Below are 27,505 nucleotides of genomic sequence, written 5' to 3'. Positions count from 1 at the left end.
TTACAGATGCACTCCACCACGCCTGGCCAGCCCACTTTTTAAAAATTATTATTTGATAGAACAGACTATTGAGACAAGTCAGAGTGAAGTGGCTAAGTGTCTGCTCGCCGTTTCTGTCCTCCTCTTGTGGATCGTGGCTTAGAAAGCAGCATGAGGACCGCTACGGACACACGCTCAACCTTCCTAGGATGTGATGTGTGGCTGGCATCTTGGTTCATGGAGGGAGGCCAGAAGTAAAAATGATTTCAAAGTCCCTCTCTGGACTACAGAAAAGTAGTTCAGGGGGTGTCCCTGTGGGAAGAAGAACCGCACAAGGACTTTGGGGGAGTGGTATGGTTGTCTGGAGATGGGTTCAGCTAACAAAGAGTGAGGCTCTGTCCTGGCAGCCTTGTCCACCCTGCCCTTGGACTTCCCAACCCTAGGCTACCTCCCTGCATATGAGAACAAAGAGTCACCTATTAAAATGGATTTGGGACATTTGAGAAAAGAAATCATTTTCAAAATGTCAAGAGGGCTGCTGGTGTTCATTCCGGCTAATGCTCTACAAATGATGTTTTTTTTTTTTAATTGAGGAATCCTTTGTCTGTGACAGCCAGCGCCAAGAAAAAAGCCTTTATGTGCCCCCTGCCTGAATGCTTGAGGTACTCCAAGTCACTGTCACCCATCTGGACCTTCAAGAGAAGGTGCTCACGACTCTAAACTCTCAGCCTTTAAGTAGTTCTTATCTTCAACTGTAGAAGATAACTCTGTAGAGGAAAACTTCCCTTTTCAAAGGATTGTATTTTTTTTTTTAAATGCAAACACATAGACACTTACTCTCTGCTTCAAACACTAAATCATCTGCAATTTTGGAGTTTGTTGCTCATGAAATTTTAGCGATAAGCACATCACAAACATTCCTATAGCAACAGAATGTTTTTGAAGCAGTGTCTGCAATGTTACAAAGATTGTATATCATTATCTCTGAATGTTGGCGGAAGAGAAGGTTATGGGGGAAAACTGTTTATGTACAAATAAGTCAAGATGGCAGCTGGCAACTGAGTCACAGACCTCACTGGGGACCAAATCACAGCATGGTTGGAAGCAGGAATGTACTCAGTTTCTAGGAATAAATTCACCGTCCTTGCCCTCAACGTATGAAAATAACTGGCCAGGCTCCTCAGAAGCAGCCTGAGTCCCTTGAGCTACTGGTTTCATGGATAAGAGTCACTTTTATTCCTTATTCACCCAGTGTCAGATATAGGGATAGACTCTAGGTTTCTAAAGATGGATTCTTCTTCAAAGAGGCTCAAGAGAGACATATACTCAAATCATTACTACCTCCCCCCCTTTCCTACAAGAAGAAAAGATTATTGGCTAGAGTGAAGGCAAAGAAAATAAAACTAGCTCAATCCATCCAATCAATGGCTCCATTCACCTCTCTGAAGTCAACTGGGTACCTAAACTGTACTAGGCAAGCACGAGGCACTGGGCCTTCAAGAGTCACGTGAGGGCTGGGGCTGAAGCTGAGTGATAGAGTGCTCGCCCAGCAGTGTGAGGCACTGGGTTCAATCCTTAGCACCACAGAAAAATAAATAAAACAAAGACTTTCTGTCCATATACAACTACAAAGAAAAAAAAGAGTCACATAAGATCAATGTGTTCCCTGCCTTCATGGGGCTTAGAGTCTAGTGGGGGAGGTTAACATTAACAGATCAGAAATTAAAAATAACCCTATCATATAATGGAGACTGGCATAGAAAAGGGCCAGTGTGTTTCCTGAGTTAGTTTTTAATTTAAGCCCTAAGAATCAATTAGTGAAGCCAAGAAGGCAAGGCAGGAGGGAAAGGATAGAGAGAAAGGGGGACGTGCACACCATGGACAGCTTGTACAAAGGGCCTGTGACAGGCAGGAGCACAGCAGCTTTCCCGTGAAGGAAGGAGCACATTGGTTCCTGATCTTACCTCATGCTCCAGTCACTGTGGTAGTCAACACAGTCATTAAAGTGTTTTTTGTTTCTCTGTTATAAAGGCACCCAAGAAGTTACCTTGGGAAATAATTAATTTCTCCTTCTTCCTAGGCTGGCATAAGGCATCCAAAATTGGGGCCAACTAGCCCTCCTTTTTCAAGTTTTAGGATTCTTATCCATTTTTATTTCTTTCCTGCAACAGTGGCAACTTGGTTAAATTCTATTTGGCCAGGGGTAAAATCAGTCAATGCTGAAATAAAACTGACAGGGAGTGTGGGTTTGGGGACGTGGCTGGGCATGCTATTAATAACATTATTGCTGGAGCAGCCTCACGTGGAAGATACCGTAAGAAGGTCACAGAATTTCAAGCAGAGAACATGGGCTTTGCAGCTAAGAGACCTGGACTCGGAGCTGGACCTGTCCTCACCGGCTCCATGGCCTCGTTCCTCTTCTGGAAAATGGGGCTGGCAGGGCCCGGGGTCTCCAGGGGTAAAGAGAACACAGGTCCACAAGAGGTGCTCCGTGCTCGCTGGCTCCCTGGCTAAGTAGCAGCCATTATTGCCACTCCACCAGTGGGCAGGGCAACCATGTCTCTCCTTTCATGTGAAAATCATCAGGAACCCAAAGGATGGCCCGTCAGTCCTGGAGCAGCTTGGCAAGGGTGAGGGGCACAGACATCTCTGACCAGGGGTCCTGATGACTCACCCTTTCTTGGTCTCCATCCTCAAGCATCCTCAGCCCTGTACCGACAGATCCCAGCCAATCCAGATACCACCTGGGGGGCTCCCAGTGCTCCACCCAGGAGCTCAGGGCTGGAACACCTGGGTTCTAGTTCCAGCTCCAGTTCCCCCACTCAGGACAAAGGTCCCCAGGGACAAAGGGCCAAATCCAGATGGTGAAGGAGGTGATACAGCTAACACATTCTGAAGGCCAAGCATGGTGCTGCGACTTCTCAGTTGGGGCCTCTAACAGTTAAAACAATCTTGCAGGGGACTGGGGTGGTGGCTCAGTGGTAGAGCGCTTGCCTAACATGGGTGAGGCACTGGGTTTGGTTCTCAGCACCACATAGAAATAAATAAATAAATAAATAAATAAATAAATAAATAGAATAAAGGTATGTGTCCATCTACAACTAAAAATATTTTTTAAAAAATCTTGCAGAATCCCCATGGGGATCATCATTTTACAGGTGACTTGCCCAAGGCCACATAACTGTCTTGAAGCCCAAAGTCCTTCCTTTCTACCCCATCGCCACACCTCCTTATGGGAATCTTGCTCGTCTTCCCACATGACCACTGAGGAAATGCCCGGAAGGCTGTGTGACTCCAAGGGCCCACAGCCTGCAAGCCACCAGGAAAGGCCCAAGTTCCACACTGCTGTCCGAGCTTCAGGTTCCCTTCTGCACCATGGCGGTGACAGAAGCTCCCTCAGAGTGAAGGCGAAATGAAGAGGGAAACAATCAACATATAGAAACAGGCGCAGAGGGGCTGGGGATGTGGCTCGGGAGCAGAGCCACGACCTGGCCTGGTGAGGCCCTGGGTTCCATCCCCAACACCGCAAACAAATACATAAATAAATTTCAAAGCTGGGCACACAGAAGCTCAAATCAAAGAGGAAGGGTTCCCCTGAGCCGCAAGACTGCAGGAATGAAGAGACCAGCTCACTTCCCATCGGCCAGGGGAGGGAGGGACATGGGATACAGACCATGGGCTTCTGAAAGGGGAAGCAGGACCAAATGAAGCGTGAAGAAGTCCCTCTATGCCACCCACAATAAATCACAAATGGGCACAGATTTTAAAAAGGAAAAGGGGTGGTGGGGGAGGGGAGAAAAACAAGGAGGAGAAGGAGAAAAATATTAAATGTGAAACAGGATCTACAGCGCACCTACGAAACAGTGCTCAGGGTGATCAGTGCAATGAGAAACCCGAGACGCCAGCCACTTGGGGACCATCCCCTGTCAAGTGAGCGCTCCTCTGTGGAGAGGATGGAAGGACATCTAATTTTTTTTTGGAGAGGAGGGTACCAGGGATTGAACCCAGGGTGGCTTAACCACTGAGCCACGTCCCCAGCCCTTTTGATTTGTTTGGAGACAGTCTTGCTAAGTTGTTGGGACTGGCTCTAACTTGGGATCCTCCTGCGTCTGCCTCCCAAGCTGCTGCGATTACAGGTGTGTGCCACGTGCCTGGTATGGACATCTGATGTTCAAGGGAGACCCAGAAACTTTTTAATATGAGGACAACTCCCAGCAGCTCTCTTCTTTTGATCCTATACCCTACCCTGTTCCACAGAAACTGAGAAAAGAACAATTTTTACGAACTAGAGAAAAAGGGCCCCAGCTAGGCCTTCCTGAGATACAGGCAGATACAGCCTTCCTGCATCTGCTCATTCAAGAGTAAGGACGGCTGGGCCTTTCACATCAATATCAGAGCCTCTCAAACACCTAGAGTTTGTCAAGACAAAATCACTCAGAGGCCAACAGTGGATGGCAGACACGCTCTATTCTTAACCTCAAGCCTCTCACCTTGCTCACTACTCCAACCAGCTTATCTTTCAGGTCTTGAGATACCTGAAGCTCTTTCCTACTGCAGGACCTTTGCACATGCTGGCCTCTCTGGCTAGGATGTTCCTTTCTTAGATCTCTCATTAACATCTGTTCATATTTCAGGTTATAGCATCTGTGAGTTGTCTCCAACTCCCCCAAAGCGAGTACCAGCACTTATCACAGGTGCAATCAGTTATTTATGGGATTAACCTGTTGGTCTCCCCATTTGGATCATAAGCTACAATAAGGCAGAGACTATGTCAGGTATTTTTCACCACTCTCCACTGGCCCAGCACAGCATCTGTCCTGATGGTACCTCAGATGCATCCAGGGAGCTTTAAAAGGCAGATGCCTGGGTCACACCACAAACCTATTCCACCAGGGTGTTCAGAGCCTGCCAGGTGGCCGTACTGTGGCCAAGGCTGAGAACCTCTGACTTAAGAAGAGGCCTTGGCTTGTGTCCTAGAGCAGCCTGTGGTGGCTCAGGGAGTTCAGTAGGACCTTGCGGCCTTTGCCTGTGCATACAATGTATCACTTCACTGCTGTTTTCCACCTCAGAGATTAATTCTGAGGAAATTCTGGAAGAGGGAAACAAGATCCTCATTGTTCACGAGGAATACTACTCCTCTCAGTAGGTGCCCCATACGGCCTCTCCCCCAACCCCTTACCCTGGCCAGTCACCTTCACCCTCAGAGCCACAAGACTAGCCTGACACATTTACTGATACAGCCTTAATCTCTAATTTTTAATTAAAATAAGTCGGGCTATCCTACACAGTAACACTTCAAATTTCACATTAAATTTTATCAAAACAGGAGAGTTCAAAGGCAGTTCATGCTGGGCCCGGCCCTGCAGGCCAGCCCCAGGCGGACAGGTAGAGACACTTCCCATGAGGAGATTTCTCAAGGGAGGGGGGGCATATGCACTGACCAGACTTTCCGAGGACAAACCAAGAGGGCACTGTCCCTTCCTCCCCAGAAACCCTCACTAATGAGGACGAGCCAATGTGTCAAGAAATCTGCTACTGGAACACACAAGAAGTAATAATCCCAGGTCCCTGACCCATTCCCAGCCCAAAGACCTGTGAGAGCAAGTCCCAGGACACTGGGAGAAGGAGGCTCAGTCAGCAAAAGGAAGGGTGTGCTCTCGCCAAGGCCACACTGCTCCACATTTAGTGTCCATGGAGAGGAACTTTACACCCTTCACACCCACCAGACGGGCCACAGTCAAAGAAAGGAAACCAGTGAAGAACTGGAACCCTTGCCCATCCCCATATGGAAATGTTGCAGCCACTGTAGAAAACGCTTTGGGGCCTCGAAATGGCAAACACATGTGACCCAGCAATCCTGCTCTCAGGCATATGCTCCCAAGAACTAGAAGGTGGTTCTCAAACGAAAACTTGTTCATAGACACTGCTACCAGTTATTAGTCACGATAGCCAAACAGGTGGAAGTGAACCAAATGTCCACTAACACACAACGGACTGTTTTTCAGCCATAAGAAGGAACTGAATATTGGCACAGGCAAAGACACGGATGAACCTTGAAACACTGTATTAAGTGGAAGAAGTCACACACAAAGGGACACATCCTTGTATGATTCCTTTTATCTGGAATATTCAGAGCAGGTAAGTCCACAGGGAGGGAAAGCAGATCAGAGGTTGCCAGGGGCTGGGGAAGGGAATGGGGAGTGATGGCTAACCAGTCAGGGGTTTCCTTTCCAGGAGATGCAAATGCACTGGGGCCAGGTAAGGTGACACACATTTATGATCCCAGCAACTCAGGAGGCCGAGGCAGGAGGATCGCAGGTTTAAAGCCAGCCTCAGTAACTCAGCAAGACCCTGTCTATAAATAAAATATAGAAAAGGGCTCAGGATGTGGCCCAGTGGTTAAGCGCCCTTGGGTATTAAAAAAAAAAAAAAAAAAAAGCCTTGGAACTAGGCTGAGGTGACACTGCAAAGCTCTGTGAATGCACCACTTTTGTCCTCTAAGATAGCCAACTCCAACATCATTCTAAATGGAGAAAAGTTGAAAGCATTCCGCTAAAAACTGGAACAAGACAGGGATGCCCTCTTTCACCACTTCTATTTGACATAGTTCTTGAAACTCTAGCCAGAGCAATTAGACAGACGAAAGAAATTAAAGGGATACAATAGGAAAAGAGGAACTCAAATTATCACTATTTGCCAATGACATGATTCTATACCTAGAGAGTCCAAAGAATTCCACCAGAAAACTTCTAGAACTAATAAATGAATTCAGCAAAGTAGCAGGACATAAAATCAACATCCATAAGTCAAAGGCATTTCTGTACATTAGTGACAAATTCTCTGAAAGAGAAACTACGAAAACCACCCCATTGACAATAGCCTTAAAAAAAGGAAATAAAATACTTGGGGATCAACTTAATTAAAGAGGTGAAAGATCTCTACAATGAAAACTATAGAACGTTAAAGAAAGAATTTAAAGAAGACCTTGGAAAGTAGAAAGACCTCCCTTGTTCTTGGATAAGCAGAATTAACATTGTCAAAATGACCATACTACCAAAAGCATTATACATATTTAATGCAATTCCAATCAAAATCTCAATGACATTCCTCAAAAAAAAAAAAAAAAAACACAGATAAAGCAATCATGAAATTCATCTGGAAAAATAAGAGACCCAGAATAGCCAAAGCAATCCTCAGCAAGAAGAGTGAAGCAGGTGGCATTTTCATAATACCAGACCTTAAACTATACTAAAGGGCAATAGTAACACAATAGCATGGTATATTGGCACCAAAACGGGACTTGTAGACCAATGGTACAGAATAGAGGACAATAAGAAAAACCCATATAAATAAAGTCATACTAGACAAAGGCGCCAAAAATATATATTAGAGAAAAGATAGCCTCTTCAAAAAATGGTGCTGGGAGAACTGGAAAGCCATATGCAGCAAAATGAAATTAAGCCCCTATCTCTCACCATGCACAAAACTCAACTCAAAGTGGATCAAGGACCTAGGGTAGGAAGGACGGTGGAATGAGATGGACATCATTACTCTAAGTACATGCATGAAGACAAGAATGGTGTGACTCTACACCTAAGAGAGGAAAAAGTAGGCCCAAATCTCCATCATGTCAGATTAGGCCCCAACTTCCTTAACAAGACTCCTATAGCGCAAGACATAAAATCGAGAATCAATACATGGGATGGGTTCAAACTGAAAAGTTGCTTCTCAAGAAAAAAAAAATCAGTGAGGTGAAGAGAGAGCCTAAGAATGGGAACAAATTTTTACACAGGCATATCAGATAGAGCATTAATCTCTAGAGTATATAAAGAACTCAGAACGCTAAACACACACACACACACACACACACACCACACACACACACACAAAAAAAACCCACCAAATAACCCAATCAGTAAATGGGCCAAGGACCTGAACAGACACTTCTCAAAAAATGATATCCAATCAAATCAACAAATATATGAAAAAATGTTCATCATCTCTAGCAACTAGAGAAATGCAAATCAAAACTACTCTAAGACATCATCTCACTCCAGTCAGAATGGCAGCTGTTATGAAGACAAACAACAGTAAGTGTTGGTGAGGTTTGGGGAAAAGGCACACTCCTACATTGCTGGTGGGACTGCCAATTGGTGCAGTCAATATGGAAAGCAGTATGGAGATTCCTTGGAAAACTGGGAATGAAACCACCATTTGACCCAGCTGTCCCATTCCTTGGTTTATACACAAAGGACTTAAAAACAGTATACAACAGTGACATACCCACATCAATATTTATAGCAGCACAATTCATGATAGCTAAATTATGGAACCAACCTAGATGCTCTTCAATAGATAAAAGATAAAGAAACTATGGTTTATATACACAATGGAATACTACTTAGCATTAAAAGAGAATAGAATCATGGTATTTGCAGGTAGATGGGTGGGGATAGAAAAGATTATGCTAAGTGAAATAAGGCAATCCCCCAAAACCAAAGGCCAAAAGTTTTCTCTGACAAGTGGATGCTGATCCATAATGGGGGTAGGATGCTGATCCATAATGGGGGTAGGGGAAAGCATGGGAGGAAGGGAGGAACTGTGGATAGGGCAAAGGGAAGGGTGGGGAAGGGAGAGGGTGTGGGGGTAGGAAAGATGGTGGAATGAGATGGACATCATTACCCATCATTACCCTAGGTACATGTATGAAGACAGGAATGATGTGACTCTACTTTATGTACAACCAGAGACATGAAAAATATGCTCTACATGTGTACTATGAATTGAAATGCATTCTGCTGTCATGTATAACAAATTAGAATAAACAAGTTTTAAATAAAAAAGATAGCCAACTGTTAATTGTATGCTATATAAATTTTACCCAAAGTTTAGAAAAATGAATGAAGCTTCTTGGTCCCCACCATGAGAAACTGATTCAGTCCTGGGCTGGGCACTAGGACCTGTTTTTCAAAAGAATATCCTTCTTGATTCTGGGATGTGTGGTTCTTAGACATACTCCAAAAGGCAGAAAATAAAAAATGTCTTTACTTCAGACAAGTCAATAAAAACCGGTGCTATTTACTGAGTGTGATGTTCGTGACAGGCACTAGGCTTGGTACTTTCCAATACACTGTCTCAAAGTCTCAGTTCAAGGTCAGGATGCACTCTGTTCTGTTTTACAGCTGAGGAGATGGAGGCTCAGAGAAGTTAAGTCAACTGCCTAGGGCACCCAGCTGATTAACAGATTCAAACCAATATGTGTCTGATACTATGCCATTTTGACCTTAACAAGCTCTTCCAGGTGCCAGAAATGTCATTTCTGTATTATAAAGTTCAAGCATCTCTAATGTGAATATCTGAAATGCTTCAAAATCCCAAACTTTGGGGTTATCAATGACATCACAAATGGAAATTTCCATACCAAAATATTTTGTTTCATGCACAAAATTATTAAAAATATTGTATGAAACTGTTTTCAAGCCCTGTGTATAAAGCATATATGAAACAAATGAATTTTGTGTTTAACATGGGTCCCAGCCCCAAGATTTCTCATTATGTATATACAAATATTCCAAAAATCATCTGAAATCCAAAAGACTTCTGGTCCCAAGCTTTTTAAGTAAGGGATACTCAACTCGTATGCACAAAAATGCTCCTTAGAGACCAAGACCATTTTACTTCAAGTGTGGTCTCAGTATCCCCCAAGGATTTATGGAAACTTTCAATCTTCACCCCATTTGCTGATTCAGACTCTGCTAAGGGGAATAATCCATGTGCTGAACTGTGACCATCACTAGTCTAGAGACCACCACTGGCTATTTAAATTAAAATTAAACTCAATTCTTCTGTTACACTAGCCATGTGTTCTAGCTTTTTCGCCACTATGACTAAAAGATCTGACCAGAACAATTGTAGAGGAGGAAAAGTTTAATTTAGGGGCTCACAGTTTGAGAGATCTTAGTCCATAGATGGCTGGCTCCATTCCTTGGGGCTTGAGGTGAGGCTGAACATCATGGCGGAAGAGTATGGTGGAGGGAAGCAGCTCACATCATGATCAGAAAGCAGAAAGAAAGAGACTCCCATTCGCCAGATGCAAATCTATACCCAAAGCCACGTCCCAATTCCCCCCTCCTACAGCCACACCCACCACTTCAGTTACCACTCAGTTAATCCCCATTAAGGGATTAAGTCACTGATTGGGTTAAGACTCTCACAATCCAATCATTTCTCCTCTGAACCTTCTTGTGTTGTTTCACACATGAGCTTTGGAGGGACACATCACATCACATCCAAACCAGAGTATGTTTGAAGATGCCTGATAGCCTCGTGTGGCTGAGCTGCTGCCACTGTGGGTAGCACAGAGTAGAGTGTGCTCATGGGGGCAGAGAGCTCAGCAGGACAGAGCTCTTCAGGGGAGGGCAGCTGAGCCAGGCGCTGTGGACACTGCAGGTGGATCCTGTTTTGTTACAGAAGGGCACCCTGTACAGAGTGGAGCAGTGGTTCTCATCCAGGGGTGCTTGGCAATGTCTGGGCCATTTTGGTTGTCACTGCTGGGGGTTCTATGAGTGACATCTAATGGACAGGAGCCAGGGATGCTGCTCAGGGATGGTGAAAGGCACAGAAGGATCCCCACAACAATGAATGACCAGGTCAAAAATGTCAGTTGTGCTGAGGGCTGAGTAACACTGCCTTGGAGAAATCAAGAAACGTGGTCAGCCTTAGTGAAAGTGGTAGCAGGAGATTCATGAAACCAAAGCGCCCCAACCTTTGCCAAACTCAGAACCCTGAGAAGCTACTGTCTAAGCAAAAGGATGCCTATTTTTGCCAAGAATTCATAGTATGAAGTCCTGGTTTCCAGAGTAATCGAGCTCATTACTAAAATGAAGTCCCTATGCTTTCAAATTCCAAAGACTCAGGAGAGAACGGAATTCATTTTTGGCATTGGGATGTGGAATGTGTGGTAACTTCTGCATAGAGATCGTAACCTGCTGCAGGTCAGATGCAGACAGATCATCCATTGATTCACTGAGAAGCATTTACTGAGCATCTATTACATGTTGGGTGCCCTTCTAGTGTTGGAAACACAGCAGTAAACAAAAGGTCCCTGTCCTTTTGCAGATGGCATTCTAGTGAGGGGATCAACAGCCCACAGGCAAACAAACGCAGCAGCTGGATTATGAAGGAATATAAAGCAGGAACTGAGGAGTGATGGGTGGGGTCTATCTGAGGTCATCTGAGGAGGTGGCCTCTGGGCAGAGACCTGAGTCTGAACTAGGTGACTGAGGGAGGGGAGAAAGTCACAGGCAGAGAAACAGAGAATGCTGAGCCCTTCAGAGGAATGAGTTTAAGGAGGGGGCAGGCAGGTGAAGTCAGCGAGGTGGGGAAGGCCAGAGAACCATGGGGGACTGTGGGCAGAGAAGAGCTAGGGTCTGAGGAACTTGCCACAGAGCTTAAACGACAGGAGGGCAAGGGTTTTAAAGGCAAGACCATACCAATGGACTTAAAATCAGCATATTACAGTGATGCAGCCACATCAATGTTTATAGCAGCTCAATTCACAATAGCTAAGCTATGGAACCACCTAGGTGCCCTTCAATAGATGAATGGATAAAGAAAATGTGGTACATATACACAATGGAATATTACTCAGCCTTAAAGGAGAATGAAATTATGGCATTTGCAGGTAAATAGATGGAACCAGAGAACATCATGCTAAGTGAAATAAGCCAATCCCAAAAAAATCAAAGGCCGGATGTTTTCTCTGATAAGAGGATGTTGATCCATAATGATGGGAGGGTAGGGAAGAATGAAGGAACTTTGGATTGTGCAGAAGGCAATGAGGGGAGGGGTAGGGCTGTGGGGACGAGAAGGACAGTAGAATGAGACAGATATTATTAATCTCTATATATGTATGATTACACTGCTGGTGTGACTCTGCACCATGTTCAGCCAGAGGAAGGAGAAGTTGTGCTCCATTTGTGTGCAATGTGTCAAAATGCATTCTAGGGCTGGGATTGTGGCTCAGTAGTAACATGCTTGCCTAGCATGAGTGAGGCAATGGGTTTGATTCCAGCACCACATACAAATAAATAAAATAAAGGTCTGTCAACAACTATATATATATACTATTGTCATGTATAACTAATTGGAACAAATTTAAAAAAAGAAGAAGAAAAAGAAGAAAAAGAAGAAGAAGGCAGACCAGTAGAATAGAAGAAGGGGATCAGGGAGAGGGAAGTGAGGGAAAGGGAAGATAATGGGGAATGAAGTTGATCAAATTATCCTGTTTTATTGTGTACATGTATGAATATATTACAAGAAATCCCACTGTTATGTATAATTATAATGCACCAATAAAATGGGGGGGGGGCAAGACGAGTTACAAGGCTCCCGCAGACTTCGTGGCAAGGATGGTGATGGCTTATTATTAATTAATTAACCAAATAATTAATATTAACACTCATTCTCTACTTGGTCAATGCTATTAATATTCTATTTCAGATACATCATGGGGAGACCAAGTGTCATGTTCAAGCAACTTCTACAGGGAAACGCATCCTGCATTCCAAATGATCAACCTGAAACCTTCCCCATCAGCCTCAGTTTGAAGTTGAGGAGCATGTGGACAGCAGGGAAGGGAGTCGGGGTGAGCGAGGAGCTCCAAGAACGGGCAACAGCCCTCAATGGCACCAGGGGGAGAGCAGTGTGCGGGGGCCATCCTGGCATCGCTCTTTCCAGGACGCTTGGGCAGCAGATGGATGGGCCCCAGCTGCGGGAGGCAGACAGGAGGAGGAGGAGGGCCGCCTTTCTCAGAAGGACGGCACCACAGCTGCATCCAAAGATTGCCAGGGAGGGTTCTGTAAGAGCCTCTGCGGTTTCTGAGGTTTCAGGGCACCACAGAGTTATCATCAGATTTACAGTGGAATAACCTACTAGTGCCCCTTCCTATATACCAGGACACTGAGCATGTCACCCACTCTCCCTGGACCTTGGCATTCTCCCCTGAAAAATGGAAACAGCAGCCCTGCTTCCCCAGACCGGTCCTGGTGGGTCAAACAGATGACAGTGGGTGACCATTTGTGGTCCACGTGGACATCTGCACCTTCTGGAGCAGACAAAGAGCTTCCTGCCATAGCCCATGGGGTTGGCTCAGTAGGAGGCAGCTCTACCCTCCAGCAACACATGGGCAGTGGGGTCCCACATATGAAGCAGGTCCCACTAAGTTTTCTTCTTCTCTGTGCCCGGAGGCCACTGCCCAGATCATTTCCTTGCCTTTAGATTAGAGCCACTAGCCTCTGCAAATCCCTCTTGTCACCTATAGCTTACAGTGTTGACCCTGAGGTCCTCTGCTCATCTCCAGACTGGCCACAGGCCTGATGTTTCTGCTAAAGCAGAAAAAGATGGCGAGAAAGAGGCAGAGCTGGCAGGACAGAGAGGGGGAACTGAGCAGGGTCTGCCTTCAGCAAGGCCTTCCTTCCAGCCCTTTCTTTCTTCCTCCACTGGACACCAGGCCGCAAGACCAAAAGAAAACCAGGAGGGGTGGAGGGCCGGGACACCCACTCCTGACCCCGAGATGGCCTGGGGCTCGGCTTCTCCCCAGTGCTTCCCAAGGAACATCTAGAAGAGAGGCCCCAGCTGTGAGTCATCTGAAGCAGAGAGGAGACCTTGTAAAAATAACTCCAAGTATGAGGCCCCTCTATTCATACAATTCATGATACAAAGAACAAAAAAGCAGGGCAGGAAGCAGAGGAGGAAAGTGTCGTTCATATCAGGTTCCTTCACATGACAACCAGCCAGGAGCTCACTCTGCTGAGCCGTCCCCTCCCCCTTCCTTGGCGCAATTACATAAGCAGAGAGAGGGTCTCCCCTGCACCCTTCTGGCCCCCACCCTGCTCTCCTGTTCCTGGTAACCACTGCCAGGATGAAATAGGCCCAGGCTGTGCTCTTGCCTGGCCTATCTGCCCTGGGACAGGGAATTCCTTGAAGATACAGGAAACTCTGTGGAGCCCCGGGGTGGAATTTTTGGCGTTGTGACCATGAGAGGGAGGCCAGAAGGGCTGGCCAGGTCCCTGATGGCATATGTGGTGGGACTTCCTTGAAAGAACTTGGGAGTTTAAAATGTTAGAAAAATTGGACTCCACAGCCTGGGGGCTCCATGGGTTTGGACACTCCTGGTCAAATTCAGGGTTTCCTGGGCTCTAAGGCGGGTGGTGCTGCCGACTCCCCTGCTCTCTGCTTTCTGGGAGACCTGGTCTTCAAGTGCAGGGAGGTAAGGCCAGGGGCTTTGAAACAAGAGTCCCACGACAGGAAAAGCAAAATGATAACAGGAATAAGGAGGGATGAAAAATTAAAAAAAAAAAAAGATCCTGGTGGTGCCCGCCTGTCATCCCAGTTGCTTGGGAGGATTGATCGCAAGTCAGAGGCCAGCCTCAGCAACTTAGAGAGGTGCTAAGCAACTCAGTGAGACCCTGTCTCTAAATAAAATACGAAATAGGGCTGGGGGTGTGGCTCAGTGGTCCAGTGCCCCTGAGTTCAATCCCTGAGTTCAATTCTCTGGTTTACTGACTAAACCAGAGAATCAGAAATAGAATAAGGTGATGGCTGGTCACAGAGGGTGCCTAGGAAAGGCTTTGGCAAGGAGGCGTCAGCGCAGCTGAGACTTAAATGAGTGTCATGTGAAGACCTAGAAGTGAACACTCCAAGCAAAGCGGACTGAAATAGGATGTGCCTGTGTGCGTGGCAGGTGCACAGTGGGTGGCAGCCTGGCACTCCATGGTGTAAGGTAGTGGTTCTCCATCTGGAGTGATTCTGCCCTCTGGAAGACACCTGGCAGTGTCTGGAGGCATTTTGGGGTCACACCTGGGGAACTGCTATTAGCATCCAGCGGGCAGGGATGCTGCTACACACTTCACAATGCACAGGCAGTTTTCCGGCCCACAATGTCCACAGTGCCAGGGCCGAGAAACCCGGATACAGAGTTTATGAGTAAGGGAAAGAAGTTTGTGTACTCCCAGAGGCACACGCTGAGGACCTACTAATGCCTTGTGCACGCCAGAGTGTGAGCCTGACTCACGGCAGGGGATCCCATCCGGGGCCAGAGTATGTGTGCTGGGATGAAAGGGAATGGGGTTAGGATGGGCTCTCAGCTGGGATGAAGTCACTCCAACCTAACGTGGAGCTAAGAGGGAGCTCCCGGAACAGAGACAAAGGAGGTCAAGTGCAAGTGGCTGTGGAGGCTGTCTTCAAGCACACAGATGCCACAAACGGCCGTTTTCTTGCAGCTGATGCCTTGAAAAACTCAAGACAGGGCCTTGGATCCAAGTGTCACAGTGAAGGGGGCTAAGGGCACAGCTCTGGTAAGTGTGGAAGGCACAGTTGAGGCCATATATACACAGCTCAGGGCTCAGGAATGAAATCGCCAGGAGAAACACAGCCTGGGCTGAACAGGAGGGGCTTGAGTCCAAGTAAGGTAGGAAGAAGCCATCAAACCTAACCACATAATGCCTGGAGGGTGCCGACGAGGAACCCAGAGGTGCTAGGAAGTAGGAGGCTGTTTCAGTGTGACCTCAGATTTGGTGACTGCCACAGAGTGTGTTGTTTTCTGCTCCGCTGGGGACGGTGGCACTTAAGAGGTCAGGCCACCTGGCTACTGGCCAACCTGACGACACTTCAGATTGCAAGCTATTCCCAAAGTCAAGTCAGTCTACAGGTCTGGGGAAGTGGCTGACATGACCCATGAGTGACAGGAGCTCACCCCAAGGCTGCCCCTCCTCGTCACCTACTGATAGTCTCATTGACCCACCCGAGAGGCTGGGCTCACCTAGTTAAAAAGAGAATCTAGAAGAGATCCTCATCATTTAGAACTGAGATACAATTCTCAGCACAGAAGCAGGACTGCGTCCTTTCCTGGTCTCTACCGGAAGAAAAAATTCTACTCTGGAGGGAGAGTGGGAAAGAGCGGCTGCCTCGCACTTTGTTTCAACAGAACTTCTGATGGCATCCTTGGGTCCTCGTTTGTGTGTGCACTTTTAAACACACTCTAGTTGAGGTCATAGTGTATACACAATTTTGTATCCTGCTTAGAGTGCAAGCATTTTGCCATATTATTAAAAGCTCTTTGTAAATATTCGTTTCAACCACTGAATAACAACCCATTGAAAGCTGGGGTGCGTCTCTGCCATAGCATGGATCTTAATTGTCCTCCAAAGCCCATGTATTAAAGGCATGGCCGCCAGATAGGCAGGGCTGGGAGGTGGTTTAGAGGTGGGGCCTAGTGGGAGGTCTTTTGAGTCATGGGGGATAGTGGGACCCTGGTCCCTCCCTTCCACTTGGGTTCCCAGCCATGAGGGGAGTGGTTTTGTTCTGCCATTTGCTTCCTCTATGATGTTACTACAGGCCCCAAACAATGGTGCCATTAGATCAAGGACTGACACCTTTAAAACTGTGAGCCAAATCAACCTTTTTTCTTCATAAGTTAATCATCTCAAGTATTTCTTATAGTGATGGGAACATGACTAACTCAGAGTTCCACTCCCTCCTAGGATTTATTTCAAATAATACAAGTATTTTCAAGCCAACCCCCAGCAGTAAATACGAGAATCGTCACCATTTTCTGAGTACTTACTACTGTGTGTCAGGCATTTCCCCACCACACTGAGTGGCTGTGGGGATGGCTTAACACTGGACTGTCGCATGAAAAATTTATTCCTCTTCTTCACCCTGGGACCGCTATACTTGGAGGAGGGTCAGTTTCCACTCTTCCTACTCAAACACCAGAGTCTAACCCTCCTGTTTCAGGTGAGAGAAAGCTCTGGATTTCTAGTTAGACACTGGAAAGGAAGGAATGGGGAGTAGGCCTCCAGAAGCAGAGGCAATGTGTACAACCTTAAAGTTCCAGAATGGTCATCAGGTCTAGGGATACTCAGGGGTTGCTCCATGACAGCCTGTAAGCCAACCAGCCATGTGTTGATACATATAAAGCTTTATCGGAACACCACCGTGCCCATTCATCTGTGTACTGTCTATGGCTGCTTTGAGCTACACCAAGAGCAGAATTGAAAAGTTGAGTAAATGTGATAGAGACTATATGGTCTGCAAGCCCAAACTATTTAGTATGTAGCTTTATAAGACAAAGTTTGCTGACTCTTGTGTTTGGAAGTCAACCCTCCTCCAAAATCTGTTCTCCTCCTTATTTAACCAAGAAGTGTCACTAAAAAGCAGTTGTCCAGTCATGGACCACATTCCTCAGCTCCTCTTGCAGTGAGGTGGGACTCCCTTGACTAGTTCTTACCAATAGAATATGGACCAAGGAATGTGTGTCACAGTTGGGCCAAGTGACACTGAGTAGGTGAAGCCTTCTCTGTGTTCCATTTCCTTTCCATCTGAATGCAGAGGACTTGTGGGCCAGGGGCAGCATTTCTAAATCTTTGTTTCATTATTGTTCTAAGGAGCCGTCTTAGACATTGTTTCCTCCATTAAATTTCAATACTACAGGTATACTCTATTTGCTTATATGCCATTATTCTGTGTTTTATTCAGCAAAATATAAGATTTTTCAGCCTCCAATATTTTTACCTCTTTGGGAATGATATTGCCCCCCCATAGGAGATGCAAGGTCACAAGATGCAAGGCACCTGGGTCTCTAAAAGTACATGGTGGAGGAAGCCAATCACAACCAGGAACACTTACATTTGATAACCAGAAGAGCAAAAATAAACTTCTTTCATGTTAAACTCTTGAAATTTGGGAAATAATTATAGAAGTTAATGTTGCCCTATCCAATACAAGATCTGAATTCAATTATTAAAAAAAGGGATGGATTTCTTAGACATATATTATAAATAGGAATCTTCTCATTAATCCTAAGCGAGGTAAATTTAGGATTCAAAGCCCCTATTTTAGGTGGTGAAGCATTTTAGCCTGTTAGCTCTAGACTGAAATGGGCTAAAAATTTAGCCAGATTCAAGAGAGGCTGAAAGCAATTCATGGTTACAATCTATAAAAGGGCAACAAATGAACTTCATTCATTTATATCCTCTCCATCTGGACACATCAGTGAGAGGAAAGTGAAAGATTTTTTTTTTTAAATGTAACTTCAAACAACAAAGGGTGCAGGTGAGGGCTGCTTATGACAGAGACTAGGGCAACTCTGGGGAAAACAGAGAGAATATGGAAGATTAGAAACTGATGATGAAAGCACAGGATGCCTGGGCCGGGACAGGCTCAGACATCTGGGAAGTCTGTCGTCTAGCAGAAGGGTCATGGGGGTTCATGACCAAGAGATGCCAGAATAATGATGGGCAGGAATCACACAAGAGGTTGAAATAGGAAGAATCATGTGAAATCTGGTAACTCACGAGGCAGCCAGGTATTTACTCTTCCAGGTAGGGAGAAAAAAAAAATTCTTCTTAAAAAGAAATGGAATGCCACCCTATCCCCCGTCCCACCCAAGACTGAAGGTCCAGGGAGCAGAAAAACCAACCTAGTAACAGGACAGAAGAGAACCCCAGACAACAGCTCCATGGCAGACCTAAACAGCAACCAGGTTAAACTTCAGTACAGAGGACTGGGGTGGGTGGGGGGGATGACACATAAAAATACCCAACTGGTTAGAGAGTTGGGGAGGAAAAAAATAATGATACAATAATAACAAGCAGGAAAGAAAGAAAGAAAAAGAAAAAAGGATATTGGGAAGGTCGGGGGGAAGGAAGGAAAGCTAGAAAGAAAGGCAATGAGAAACTCCTGGAAAAACAAAAACTCTAAAAGAAATTATTCATGTCACATTAGTTGGCTCCAAAAGACAGTAACATTAGGCATTAAATGCTTTCAGGATCGGGCAAGGAAGTAAATAAACAGGCAGGTCAGAGCTGACACACTGTGTGAATGGTAGGGATTGTGGCAAACTGGAGCCAGCCTCCAGTACCATTGTCATATGAGAACTCAGACCATACATAGCAATATACCATGTCTAAAGCATTGGTTGGAAACCTTAAAAAAAAAAAAAATCAGTGAGCAAATCTAACAAGTGTGTCCAAGGGCAAACTGTCAGTGTACAACATGCCATTTATACACTCCCAACAACAGAAGCCCTATCTGCTGGTTCTTCAGATTTGACATCAACCTGCAGAGAAAGCACAAAAGACTGAATGGCAGGTAAATGCTATAAATCTTGCCAATATAAAAGTAAAAACAGGGGTGACAGAAGGTGGAAAGTGGAAGGCACGCTAGGTAAGGATGCTAGTAATGTCCTCCTACTGAACAGGGATTCAGGAGGTATTGTTAAGGAACAAGAAATATGACAGCAAGGATCCCACTTATAAAGGTAACAAAATTGAGGAGCTATAAATACTGACATAATTCTGTTGTGAAGATGTGGGGAGGGGAGGTGGGGGGTACAAGTGGGCTAAATTGCCATCTATCATAACAGGAAGTCAGCTGATAATTTCTAAAATGGGGTAAAATTAAAATGTATCAGTATATGGAAGTAAATGACAGAAAAAATAATTTCACAGTTAAAAGTGATTGCCTCAAGGGAGTGGGAACTGCATTAGGAAAGAGAGAGAAGTTTATCATAAACTCTTTTGACCCCTCCCTCCAATCTTTTTCAAGAAAATCAAACAGATCCACTCATGGAGTTGCCTATGGGGACAGATAATGAACCTTGCAAGGCTGACTCTCTATGAGATACTCTAGAAGGGGTTTAAATGGAATTGACTGAATGAATGGACTAGTGATGGAGGTGTGGGGAGGATGGAGGCAACCAGCAATATACGGTGCAGCACCCAAAGGCTAACAAACAGCAGCAGGACGCTGTTCCCACCCCTACATCTACAGGGCCAGGCGAGGGAGCAGTGTTACTGGAGGACTAAGAAGGGGTTGTAGCTTTAAAAGACAGCCACACGCAGATCAAATAAAGCAAAGAGAGAGCAGAGGATCGGTACTCCAGCCTCTCCTTCTCCTGGTCTTGAATCTCCCACTGATATGCCTCCTATTGGCCAAGCCAACCACAGCCAGAGAAAACCAGCCCATTCACGAGATTCCTAGAGGCTAGTCTGCCAGGACAAAGCAGGGCAGAGCACGGAACTGGCAATGGGGGTGACCATGGAGAATCACCAGCATGCACCTTCACTCTCTGTTACCCAGCCTGCTCCAAGACCTACCTGAGGCTGAAAAAAAATCAATTAGACAAAAACACACATTTGCTTAAGAGTGGTAATTCTGACTTCCTCTATTTCAGCACAGAATTGTGGGACTACAAGAACGAAATGATGAAGAAGGTCCAACTTCCCCCCATTTTCAATGGTAAATCAATATAGAGGGGTGACCACCATAGGTCAGCCCTGGGTCCTGTCATGGAAGAGAAGAAAGAGACTTAGGAAGCAAGAACCCACCCACTTGACAACTGGGGAGGTCAAACAGGCCCCCAGAGAGAGATGAAGATATAGCGTGACATGAGCACCCCAGGGGAAGTGCTGTCACTCGTGTTCCCAAGTTCCAAGCCTGGAGGAAACTTGTCTCACGAGTAGGGGAGACAAGGACTGAAGGACTCAGACAGATGGGAGAAGGCAGCCTTGAGACCTGTGTGAAGACAGCAGGAAGGAGAAACAGGTTATTGGTCACACTGGGGAAGCGCACGGGGGGATCCAAATGCAAGGCTCAGGAGCCAGGAGTTTATTTTTGGAACACGATATTGTCAAGGTTTTCTGATCAAGTGACACATCTGAGGCAATAGGGAAACACAGGGGTGAGATGTGCTTGGCAACTGCTCAGCCAAAGTCAAAGAGAAAGAAGGTAGGGACATGGGGTGGGAGACCTGCTCTCAGTAGGTGCTTAATATCTGCAGAAGGATGAGGGGGAGGGAGGAAGAGTGGACATAGGTAAGCACCTAACTCAAGATTGAAAGACTCAGTTACAAGGTCATTTCCTCTATTAAGTCTTTCCTGGCCAAAGAGGTCCCACTAACTGAGCTCCAAACACCTCATTGAACTCTTATCTTCTGCTGTATTAGCGTATGAATCTTTTGCATGCAAGGATAGTGGCTTACTCATCTGCAAAGATCCTGGCACAAAGTTTGGTCTGTAATTAGCACTCAAAAATAAGTGCTACACAGGCTGGATGGAGGGGCACAGGGGTCTATACCAGGGTGGTAGCATGCAACTGTGTTGACTAAAACAGCAGAATCAATCAATAGGACCCAAAGCCTGGATGCTTCCCAGAGTGAGCTGGTCTGACGCCTGTCTTTCTTGGAAAGTGGAAGATTATAACATAATTGCTTTATCACTCTGCAAATATTCCCCAGCTTGCGAGGGCATGTTTGGTTACTAACGGATCATGCAGCAAATTAGACACAGGAAATAAACTATGAATGAGAGGGAGGTGGGTGGGGACTCTGGGCAAGAACCAAAGGCCCCTCTAAGCACTAAGGTACTATTTAGGAGGATGGGGTTAGACACGTTGGCTTGCTTTACTTTTAGGCTTTGATCAGTCCATTCTGCATAGGGCATCTCTGGAGGATAATAGGGATTGAGTCTGTTTCCATGGTTTTCTCCTCACCATGCATCAACATATCATCCATTACCACAGCTTTTTTAAACTAATCATCTTGGCAAAAAATGATATAAAGCAAAACAGAAATCTTACATTTAGGTTCCAGAATAACAGCAGCTGTTGGAATTAAACAGCCAGGCTGATGGCCTCATAATGAATAAGAGTCATTTCCTTTAAAGGGTGTCAGTAGTCAATAAGGGATTTTTGAGTGGTCACCTCCCCAAACAACAAAACTCACCACTTCCAATCAGATGCAGCTGCCGTCTTAAATCCAACACTCCTATTGGCCAGTAACAGAATCACAGCATCTCTTATATCCATGGACCAAAAAATGATTTCAAGGTTTTAGCTGGAATTATTGAGACATTTAAGAATCTCTTAGTGCTATACAAGTGGGGGAACAGAATCTGATAAATGTAGTACCAGCAGGACAGGGATAAGTGGTAGCTAAGTCTCTTTCTTTCATCCAGGTAGGAAGAAAGAATATGCCTGTTGTCTCCTGGTCCCAGAATGAGGATGTCCAGCGACATTCTGCATCTCTAACCACTGTACACATCCTAAAGTGGTTTCACCAACCTGTCTCACAAGAACCAACCCAGGGGAGGAGCTGGGCAGGTGCCCCATTACCCTTTCACAGTTGGAAAGTTAAAGCAACCAGCTCTGGGTCTTAGAGAGGAGTCACTGACCCACCCTGTTCTTATGATGCTAGTCTTCTGATGACTGAATACAAAGAAAATGACTTAACTCATTTTTGTATCGCCATATCCTAGAACTGAGTACCCAGTAGGTACTTAATAAATGTTTACTGCATAGATGACTCCCGGTGTCATGCCATGGCAATAACCTCTCACTGAACTTGGTTTTTCTATTTGTGCAATAAGGATAGTCTTCTCTTTGTAGTGTGTGTGTGTGTGTGTGTGTGTGTGTGTATATATTTTTGTTGTTGTTGTTGTTGTTTTTGATACCAGGGGTTAAATTCAGGGGCACTTAACCACTGAGCCACATCCCTAGACTTTTCACTTTTTTAAAATTTTAGTTAAAGACAGGGTCTTGCTCAGTTGCTTTAGGACCTGGCTAAATTGCTGAGACTGGATTTGAACTCGAGATCCTCCTGCCTCAGCCTTCTGAGGTACCGGGATTACAAGCGTGAGCCATGCACCCTCTTCACAGTTAACATGGGGATCAAATGCAGCCACACAGGGCTGTGGATGTGGCTCAAGCGGTGGCGCGCTCACCTGGCATGCATGCGGCTCGGGTTCCATCCTCAGCACCACATACCAACAAAGATGTTGTGTCCGCCGAGAACTAAAAAAATAAATATTTTTAAAAAAATTCTCTCTCTCTCCTCTCTCTCTCCTCTCTCACTCTCTCTTAAAAAAAAAAAATGCAGCCACACATGCCAAGCTTTCACAGCACTGCCTGGGGGGGTAGGTGATACCCTGGAATATAAGCTACTGCTATTATTACTCAGATTGGAACTGCTACGAAGAACACAGAATAAGAGAACATAAGAGAGAAGGGCTGCTGGGGAAGATCTTTCTGAGGATCCAACACTGGACCAAGACCTAAGCAAAGGAGAAGACGATGCTCAGCTAAGTCCAGGGGAGCACAGGAGACAGGAGGCCTGGCAAGAGTAAAGGCTTAGAAATACAGGGCCATAAACTTGATGTATCTGAAGGCCAGAAGGAAGTGGCAGTTTTGTGATTATTGCAATCTAATGATTTTTATGTCCCAATTTCTACCCCTAATTTTTAGGTGGCAGTGTAGATTATCCATTTGAATAGGAGCTCCATCTTAGGCAGAGTCCTTAGGGGCTGTTCCAAAGGTTTGATCAGAGTATCTCAAATAGATCTGTAATACCTGCTTTGCTGAAAGTTTTTTTTTAATATTTATTTTTTAGTTGAAGTTGGACATAATATCTTTATTTTATTTATTTATTTTTATGTGGTGCTGAGGATCCAACCCAGGGTCTTGCATGTGCTAGGCAATTGCTCTATCGCTGATCGACAACCCCAGCTCCTGAAAGTTTGTTTTGTTTTTTTTTCTACAGCACTGTTCATAGATTTTAAAAATACTTTTTAGGCCTTAAGCAACTGACTGGGAAAATGAGGCTTCAAGTCACCTTGATCCTGGAAGTCCCCGGCTTATGCTCAGCCACAGCTGCTGAGAGCAATTTCCCAGCATCCTCCCCCAGTTGGCTTCCTCCCCCAGCAGGCCTCACCAAGAAGTCAATCTGGTAAATGGGGACAAACGAGACAAGTCAAAATAGTAAGCTCTGGGCAGCAGCACCCATGAATGTGTGGAATCCCAGTGGGGACTGACTGCCTCATCCCCAGAACCACCCTTGCACCCTCCAACCCCTACCATGGCTAAGCAATCCCCAGAACTGTCAACTGTCTTCTGAAGGAACTGAGAACCACATCCTGGAACTCAAGGCACAGAAACGTCTGTAGCCAGCCCATTCCTTAGGCTCAGCAAATCAAGTAGCAAAGGAAACTTGGGAATCTAATGGTTCATTCAGCTAATTCTGGAAGCATGCCACAAATGCAGAAGCTGGATGAATTTTACTGTTTAAAATGTCTTAATTTTGTGTGTAAACTCAAAAAGGGAGTAAGTTCAATGTTAAAAAAAAGGGAAAAGATGATTTTCCATACACTTATTAATATTCTTAATATATAAAGAAAGCTTCAGAATCAATAAGAAAATGATAACTACGCAAGGAGAAAAAGGAGTTATAGACTATCCACAAAATAAGAAATACAAATGGCATGAACACATAAAAGAATAGTTGACCTCAAGAGAAATCAATAAAATGCAGATTCAAATAACCTATCAAATTGGGTAAGATTTTTAAATCATAATGCAGTGTTGGCAAGAATGTGGAGGAAACAAGCAAGCTCATATACTGATAATCGAAGGAAACTAGTAAATGGAACAATATCCATCAAAACTTCAATGTGCACGCACCCTGACCTGGGAATCAATCCTGCAGAATGCTCACGTTACATGCACGAAATCATATGTTCAAAGATTCCCAGTATTGACAAGACTATAGAGAAGCAGCCACGTTCATTGCTCTTGGGAACTCCAGTTAGTTTCATATTTATGAAGAGAAATTTAGCAAAATGTGCCAGGGCTGGCCATGTACCTTTATCCTCACCCCTTTCCCTTGGCTGTGCGCTGTGCCAAAAAGTTGGGAATGGGGAATTTGTGTCCAGAGAAGTAAAATATGTGCCATTAGCTATATTTCTCCTAAAAATCAGGAAAATTAGACCAGGAATGGCATCTACTATAACAGGCATGACAACTATTTGAATGTCCCCACCAACACTGATGTTGAAATTTAGTCCCCTCTGTGAGATATTAAGAGGCAGAGCTAGGGGAACCTTGGGAGGTGACTGGGTCACAAGAACTCTGCCTTCACAAATGGATCCACAGATCAAGTGGCTTTGTTATAGAAGTGTGCTGCTGGTCGTGTGCTTGCTCTGTCTCATCAAGTGATACCAGGTGCTGCTTTGGGATCCTTCAGAGTCCTTGCCAGCAAGAAGCCCTTCATCAGATGCAACTCCTCAACCTTGGATCTCCTGGCCTCCAGAACCATGAGCTGAATAAACCTTCATTCTTTATAAATTACCCAGTGTGTAGTATTTAGTTACAGCAACAGAAAACAGATGAAGACAACATTCTTGCAAAGAGGAGGGACGGTCCCTATGAGGAACTGGATGAGGTATAGTGTGTGGGGCTGAACCCAGGAAAGCAGGCATACTCCAATCTCTTTACAAAGAAAGAACAACAGCTCAGAAAACAGATTGCCATTAAGGATCTTCTTGGATGGTCAAGGCTCTCCCAGAGATGAACCTGGTGGCAAAGTCATCTCACCTCCTTGGGCTATAAGTGACATTGAGAGGGAGAGGACTCATACCATGAGCTGGGGAGCAGGAGCATCTTCCTTGGCCTTGTAGGCAGTCAACAGCATTGACTCCCTCATAGAGGGAATGGTCTCTTCTAAAGGCAAGCAGAAAACGCTAGCTACTTTCCTAAGGCCTCCCTCGCCTCTGTCCAAGTACTTAGGGCTCTCACAGTTACCCAGGCTCATCCAGTGAAGACCTTTCCATTGGCTTCTTTAAGACAATCAGTATTGATTTTCCCACAGTGGTGCTAACTTCTAAGAATTCCAGAAAGCGGTGGCTATTAAGATCCTGGTCAAGAAAGGAAAACATTTCCAGTTGGGTAAGTCGAGGGCCTTTTACATAGTAGCTAGCTCCTCAGAATTGCCATCCTCTACTTTTGAGCTGAGAGGAACTGGTTTACTCTCCTTCACTCCCCAGAACTGACCTCATGCACACTAGGCAAGTGTTCTACTACGGAGCTAGATCCCAAGTCTGAAACTGGCCTACTATTAAGGACCTGTCCCTTTGTCATTTCTCAAATAAAATAAGTATAGAGCAGCCATGACATTCTTTGCCCCTAGGGACATCCTCCTAGGTGGCAGGATTAGAGGTTAATGGAAGTTGAGTGTGTGGGTTGGTGGAATGAACTGGCAGCCCGTGGCTGGCACAGAGGTGCACCTCAGTTGCAAAGGATAACAGAGAGAAGTCCTTAGCTGCTTGGTGCCAAAATGATTTCTAATTAAAATCACCAGTAAATGAAAATGCATCTTGATTTTCCAAAGCTCATCTCACATATATCTTGCTTTTGCTTTTCTGGGGTCCTGGGGTGACACATCAGCGCAGGGTGTGGGGGAGGGGGCTATGTTTCAGGAGTTCACAGTTGTCAATGCTCTGAGCTACTTCAGTGACAAAGGCACAGTCCTCTGTGAGAAATAAACTGGGCATCCAAGGAGATATTTCTTCTATTTTCCAAGGACCTGTGCTGTGGCTCTACCAGGCACCTGACTTTCTGGCCACCTTATTGCTTCCACTGCCCTGCACTGTCCCACAGCAGACATGGATGTCAGAGGCAGCAGTGGCCCTTCAACCTGGTGCAGCGTGGAAAAAGGTTTCTTCTCCGCCTGACAAGAACCAACCTTTGTTCTCTGAGCAAGGATACAGGATTCCCACCATCCGAAGGTAATGGGACCCCCTCTCCCATTCCAACTGGTCAAGGGGTAGAAAATAACCACAAGATCCAAAGGAGACCCCACTACTGACTTCAGTCTCTATGGGAAGAAAACATAGGAACCTCCAAGGGCCACAGGGGCCCCGCTGGTGCTTACTTAACTCCAAGAGGAAATTGCCCCACAGACACCCATCAACGGATACAAAGACACCAAGGCCAAGGGCAGTGACAATCCCAACGGCCACTTCCAACCACCTCCTGGTCATAAAGAAATGGAAAAATTTCAACAATGGAGCAAAAATACTTATTTTCTCTCAGTCCATCGGTTCTGGGTGACTTTTCACTTGGGGCCACTATACACATACACACACATGTGCAAAACTACACATACACACCATACATATTAATTTATATGAATTGTTATGTATTTAAATATATGTTGATTTGTTTATATTTATGCATATATGTGCACACATGAACGTCTGTATGTTTGTGTGATGTTTTATATATAAGCCAAGAGCCAGTGCAGTGATGCACACCTGTAATCCCAGCGGCTCGGGAGGCTGAGGCAGGAGGATTATGAGTTCAAAGCCAGCCTCAGCAAAAAGTAAGGTGCTAATAAGCAACTCAGTGAGACCCTGTCTCTAAATAAAATGCAAAAAGGGGCTGGGGAAGTGGCTCAGTGGTCAAGTGCCTCCTGGGTTCAATCCCTGTACCAAATAAATAAATTAAATTAAATAATTATATATTAATCAAGAACTCCTGGTGGAATAAATATGAAAATCTAAAAATAAAACAAAACAAAAGGAAGCTGTGGGAAGGCAGGTGGGACTGATAACTTGAAGGCACTGAACGGTGGTGTCGCAGCTAAAGGAACCCCAGGAGATGCATCTGCAGCAAACACTGACGTGCCCCTCCTTGC

The 27,505-nt window shown here is 45.3% G+C and overlaps 1 protein-coding gene across 20 annotated transcripts in view; it reads right to left on the bottom strand.

Moving 5' to 3' along the window:
- Trerf1 (transcriptional regulating factor 1) overlaps positions 1-27,505 on the bottom strand; it is a 214,395-nt gene that overhangs the window by 69,693 nt on the left and 117,197 nt on the right. Inside the window, exon 1 of one of the 20 annotated variants that reach the window (XM_078020012.1) lies at positions 9,924-10,036. The exons of the other annotated variants lie outside the window; for them this stretch is intronic. The gene's annotated coding sequence lies outside the window, so the exon portion shown is untranslated. Of the gene's footprint in view, positions 1-9,923; positions 10,037-27,505 lie in introns of those variants that run through there. 20 annotated transcript variants of the gene reach the window in all.

The sequence above is a fragment of the Ictidomys tridecemlineatus genome, chromosome 8 (genome assembly GCF_052094955.1).
Source record: "Ictidomys tridecemlineatus isolate mIctTri1 chromosome 8, mIctTri1.hap1, whole genome shotgun sequence".
Lineage (NCBI taxonomy): Eukaryota > Metazoa > Chordata > Mammalia > Rodentia > Sciuridae > Ictidomys > Ictidomys tridecemlineatus.
The sequence above is the reverse complement of the archived record's forward strand: the minus strand, read 5'-3'. Positions and strand labels throughout refer to the sequence as shown.